The sequence below is a fragment of the Eumetopias jubatus genome, unplaced genomic scaffold (genome assembly GCF_037043125.1).
Source record: "Eumetopias jubatus isolate StellerSeaLion01/CBP00866 unplaced genomic scaffold, mEumJub1_p1.0 scaffold_122, whole genome shotgun sequence".
Taxonomy (NCBI): Eukaryota; Metazoa; Chordata; class Mammalia; order Carnivora; family Otariidae; genus Eumetopias; species Eumetopias jubatus.
Window position 1 is genome coordinate 125,703 of NW_028274928.1, and position 5,505 is coordinate 131,207.

Below are 5,505 nucleotides of genomic sequence, written 5' to 3' on the forward strand. Positions count from 1 at the left end.
CTCAGAAGTAAGTGTGTGGGAGGAGTGGGATGTGGGGTCCGGTCAGTGGGCAGGCACTGTGGTGCCTCAGAATTCCCCCCACCTCCTCTCTGATGCTGGGGCTGAGGTGCTCGGTGGGGCCTGTCTGCCCAGTGTCAGATCGGATTCAGGTGGGCATACCCCCTCAGACAGGCCCCTGCTCTGCACTGTTCCTGCAGCACCCTCTAGACAGAACATCAGTTGGAATGTCCAGCTGTGAGGGAGTCACAGTCCCTGCTGAACAGAGGATTGAATTTTGCCCTGAAAGGGCAGGACTCTCTGATGAGTAGGCCTGGGGCTCTCGGTGATGAAGCCCCAGAATGGTCAGGCTCAGGGCCAGGTGTGGTAGATGCATTGCTTTGCCCCTGAAGGCCTGCCTGGGACTCCAGCTCAGGAATGTGTTATCCATGTAGCTCTGGAGCACTACGGGATGCCCCTGAGAGCTCTGTTCTGTGGGCCTTCGAGATGCTTGGAAGCCCTTTGAGGGGGTTGGTGAGGTCAAAACTGTTTTCATAAGGGTACTGAGCCATTATTTCCTTTCTCATTGTGTTGACATTTGAGCTGATGACACAAAGCAATAGAGGGTACAACTGCTGGCGCCTAAGCGCCATCGCGGCGGGGCTGCAAACTCTGCCAATAGTCCTAGTGTCCTTTACTGCCGCCACTAGCTCTAAAAAGCCAGCGTCATTTAACACTGTCCTGAGATCATGACCTGAGCTGAAACCAAGAGTTGGACACTTAACTGATGCTTAACTACCCCACCTAGGCGCCCCTGAAATGCAGCTGATATTTGTATGTTGACTGTGTGGCCTGCTGCTTTGCTGAATTCATTTGTTAGGTCAATCTTCTTGTGGAATCTTCAGTGTTTTTTACATACAAGATCATATCTGCAAACAAGTAATTTTACTTATTCCTTCCCAATAACGTGGCTTTTATTTCTTTTTCTTTCATAATTGCTGTAGCTAGAACTTCCAGTACTATGTTCTAAGCTGAATAGACATAGTGAAAGTGGGCATCCTGACCAAAAAAAAGGTTTCAGTCTTTCACCATCTGGTATGGTGCTCACTGTGGGCTTCTCATGTATGGCTTGTATTATGTTGATGTAGCTTCCCCCCCCCGCTTTTGTTTTTAAGGTTTTATTTAAATTATTTGACAGAGCGAGCATAAGCAGGGGGAGGGGCAGTGGGAGAGGGAGCAGCAGGCTCCCCGCTGAGCAGGGAGCCCAATGTAGGACTCGATCCCAGGACCCTGGGATCATGACCTGAGCTGAAGGCAGGCGCTTAACCTACTGAGCCACCCAGGCATCCCTGCCTTCCACCTGTTCATCTGGTCTTTTTTAGCCTGGCTATAGCTTTCTTATGAATATTTTGACACAACCGCTACATGCTTAATTTGGGGTCTTATACACCTTTGCCATTCCTTTATTCTTAGACTACCAGAGACATTTCATTTTAAGGTGTATCAAATTGCATTTAATTAGTACTCTTATTTATGAACTACAGGAAGTGCTGGCCCTTTAATAGGAATATTTATCTCTTTCACGTATTGACACAAAATATTTGGCCTCACTCCTGCAGAAATATCTTTATGCTGTTGCTGTATGGTGTGTTTTACCTGTCAGTACACACACACACACACACACACACACACACACACACACACACACACACACACACACACACACACCCTCTCTCGGCTCCAGCTGGTGCATAGTGTAGTTCATGTGGTCCCCCCACGTAAACACTGAAACAACTCTGAATGGTTGGGAAGGCTAAATTACCTGTTGCCATTCACCCTGATAATCTGAGCCTATGATTAATATTTGATTGTGGGGGATGTTGAGGAGCTGGGGCTGACATCACTCTGAACAGAAGGCGAAAAGGCGAGTCTCCCTGAAGACCGTCCTTACTGTGCCCCCGTCTCCCTAAGTGTGGCACGGAGCAAGGGTGTGTTCTCGGAGCCCTCCGGGGGGCCCCAGGTCCTGGCACACTCCCGGGCATCCCGCTGCCTCGTGTGCAGCTTCTGACTCTCCTTGTGGCTCTGGCATTTTTTGCTTCACTTGATCTGGAACCTCGATGCTCCGTTTATTTCTCCTATTTCATTTCCAATCTCTAATCTTCCCACACCCATTCAACAACTTAATAATGTGATGTAGAATTTGCATATGCCAATTTAAACTACTTTCATACCTTACCAGATTTTTTGTTTCTTAGGGCTGAAGGCTGTACGTTCTTTGTGTCTGTGTGTGTAGTTGATGCGGTTCAGGTGGACTCTCGGTGGATTTAGGTGTGTACCCACCTTTGTTCCACTTACGTGCCATCGGTACCTTCCAAGCTCAGGAGGTTTGCTGACGACCCGCCTTCCCCTAGTGGTGCGCAACATGCTGCCCGCCCGGGTCCGTTCCATTTTAGCTCAGGGCTCATCTTTTCTATAAAACCTTCTCCCGACTGTTGAGACAGTGATATTCTGCTCCAGTAACATAATTCAGTAACCTGCTTTTATGCATTAGTGCCGATACCGACAGTGACCTTCCCTGTAGATGGCATTTTAGAGGTACTATGACAGGCTCAGAAAGATCAAGTGTGTCATTTGTCCAAGATCACAGAACTGGTAAATTTGGAAATTAAAAAATCAGTACAAGTCATACCTAGCCTTAACCCTGTAAAATTCAGTTGGCCATGCCTCTTCCTGATGGAGCATAGAAAGAGGGTTCGGAGAATTGGGGAGGTTGAGTGGGCCAGAGTTGATTATTGAGATAAGGGAAATGAAAGGGAAAAGGAGCCTGGAGTCCTTCGGCAGTTCTGGCTCAGGTGACAGGTGGTCCCAAGGAGTGTTTCCTCCTCCTTGAGAAAGAGTAGATTTCTCTGTTTTGTTTTGTCTGGCACCGGAAGACGAGGAAGGGGGAATGTTACCCTCCCTTGTATATATCCATGTAGAGGGGATCTGTGATGAGTCTGAGGTAGGATCGTCTGCAGGCAACAGAATACACTGGTCTCAAGCCCAGGGCAGAGGTCCAGATTCCCAGAAGAGACTTGAATGTTCCCCTCCACGTGCCCAGCGTTGGGAGAGTTCAGCCAGTGAGGATCTTGGTGCCATCCCTTGCCATCCACGGTGTGTCAGGAAGAGGTGCATGGGGCGCCTGGATGGCTTACTCAGTGGGCATCCGACTCTTTGTCTCACCTCGGGTCTTGATTTTGGGGTCATGGGTTTAGACCCCACATTGGGCTCCGCACCCCAAAAAAGAGGTTAAAGATGTCCCAAAATGAAAAATTTGCGGGGAGATTCAGATAAAACGGTATCTGTGCCATTTCCCACAGATGACAATTTACAGGAAAAAGCTTTGATTACTTTTGATAGAACTTCTCATTAAAATGACTTTTCTTTTGCTCAGATTAAGATCTACACATACGCCTCAGTCAGGCAGGAGTGTGTGAGGCCTTTTGGGCGGCTGCGTTCCCTGGGGAGCACTGCAGGCGCAGGGCCTGGCTCAGCCGGGAGCCCGAGTGCCGCCCAGCGCCACTGCACCGTCGTATCACAGGACAGTCTGAATGCAGCAGGCAGCGGGTGGGCTGAGTGGGGTCCTGGCCCCACCGTGGCACTGAGGGAAATAGGCCTCCTGTTTCTCCAGGGCTCGGGTTCCCTCCTCCGACATTTCCCGGTGGTGAGGTGAGGCCAGGTGGGACTGTTTGGTCAGGAAGGAGCCCCCAGGAGGCGCCTGCTCCCCGGTCAGCCTTGTGCTCGGCTGCGGCGCCCCTTCTTGACACTCCTGACGCTGCGCAGAGTCCAGGGGCTCCGTTTCGGTGTGTGTGACAGCGAGGGCCACCGTGGCCTTCTTGTTCACGTGACTGTCTAAAATGGCAGACAGCTTTTCCACTTCATTTGAAATGGATCTCTTGATCACAAAATCACAGTTGGTCAGTTAGCAATAAAATGAGCTTAAGAGAACTGGTATCCATTACCTTTTGATCTATCTCTGTAATTCTCAAAATGGTAGGCTTAATGTTTTCTTGTTCATAGGTCATGTTACTGTAAAGTACTTTACTAGACGTGCGGAGGTCTAAATTTTAAAATTCTATAAATTAGCACATTACTAAGTATAGTGATGATAATTATACTTACTCTGTCAACTTAGTGTTTGAGGTTTGAGCTTCTAGAGATTTTTAACATTAAAAAGCAAACTATACGAACATTTGACCAAAATATACAATGCGTGTAAACTCAAGCTTCTGCTTCCTGTGTGGTATTTCAGTCTTAGTTGAAGATACATTTTCTATGATAGTTTTCACCTGTAAAGTGAACTTGTGTTTTATTTTTCCTTGAAGATTATCCGCATTCTCTGTTCACTGGCCTTGAGGGTGTGTGCCGTCAGCCGAAAATAGTCTACTGACGTTTATTTGTGACTCAGTATTTCGTGAAATAACAAATTCTTACAGCTATGTGACAATAGCAGTGGTTTTATTAAGCCCTAACCGTTCATGATTTGAAGAGAGCACCGCAGATGAACCCAGAAGGTGCTCCTTGGGTTTCCACTCCGCCCCAAGCCCAGCAGCACCCTGTGAACTCTTGAAAACTTCCTGCCTGCCTGTGGAAGTCTGTGTACTTGTCAATTAAAACTCTTCTTTCTGACCCGCAGAGTTCTTAGGATTTTTAAGATGTGAGCTTTATGGACAAATAGCTCATTATGATTATTTTAATTTTCTTTAACTTACCTACAAATTGGACTCTCTCCACTGACTCTGAGTCCTCCACGTTGCTTCTCAAGGGTGCGTTTCTTAGTAGGTAGATCTGTATGAATTGCCGTGTTGGTCATAATGAGTGACTGTCAACAGCTTCCCTGCATTGTGTAGGTATATCACATACCACATCTGCTCTTTTCTTGACAAAATCCAATCAGGCACAGATTTTTTTCTAGAATTGGAAGCATATCTGAATGGTCTTGAGTCTGAATGTGAACGAGAGCAAAGCTGGTTGTGTGTGAAGTTGGGAGCAGAGTGAGCACGTCAGTAAGCCCCGCAGGGAGCTGAGTGCCGCTGGGGTCACAGAGGAGCCCTTCATCCGTTGCCCTGACTGTGAAACCCACACTCTGCACCATGGTCTGGCCCCTGCCACGTCTGATCCCACCTCCTGCCACTCTCCCCCGCTGTGCTTCTGCTCAGGCCACACCACCGCCCCAGTCCTCAGGGAGGTCCCTGCTCGGGAGCCTGGTATTGTGAGGGGCCTAGTCTTCCCAGGATGTGTTCGGTCCGGCATTCATCGTCCCAGGAGAGCATCCTGTTTGTTCTTGTAAAATGAGCGGATCAAGGTCATGATGCATTTTGAATATCTGTTCCGAGTGGGATGCTGCCTAAACCCCTTACACACGCACCATCTCTCCTTTGTGTCTGAGCGGGGGTACTTAACGCACATCCACCTTCTCCTCCCACATCTGCCTCCGCACGCCCCACTGGAGGACCAGGATGAGGAGCCTGTTTACTGTCGCCTACAAAC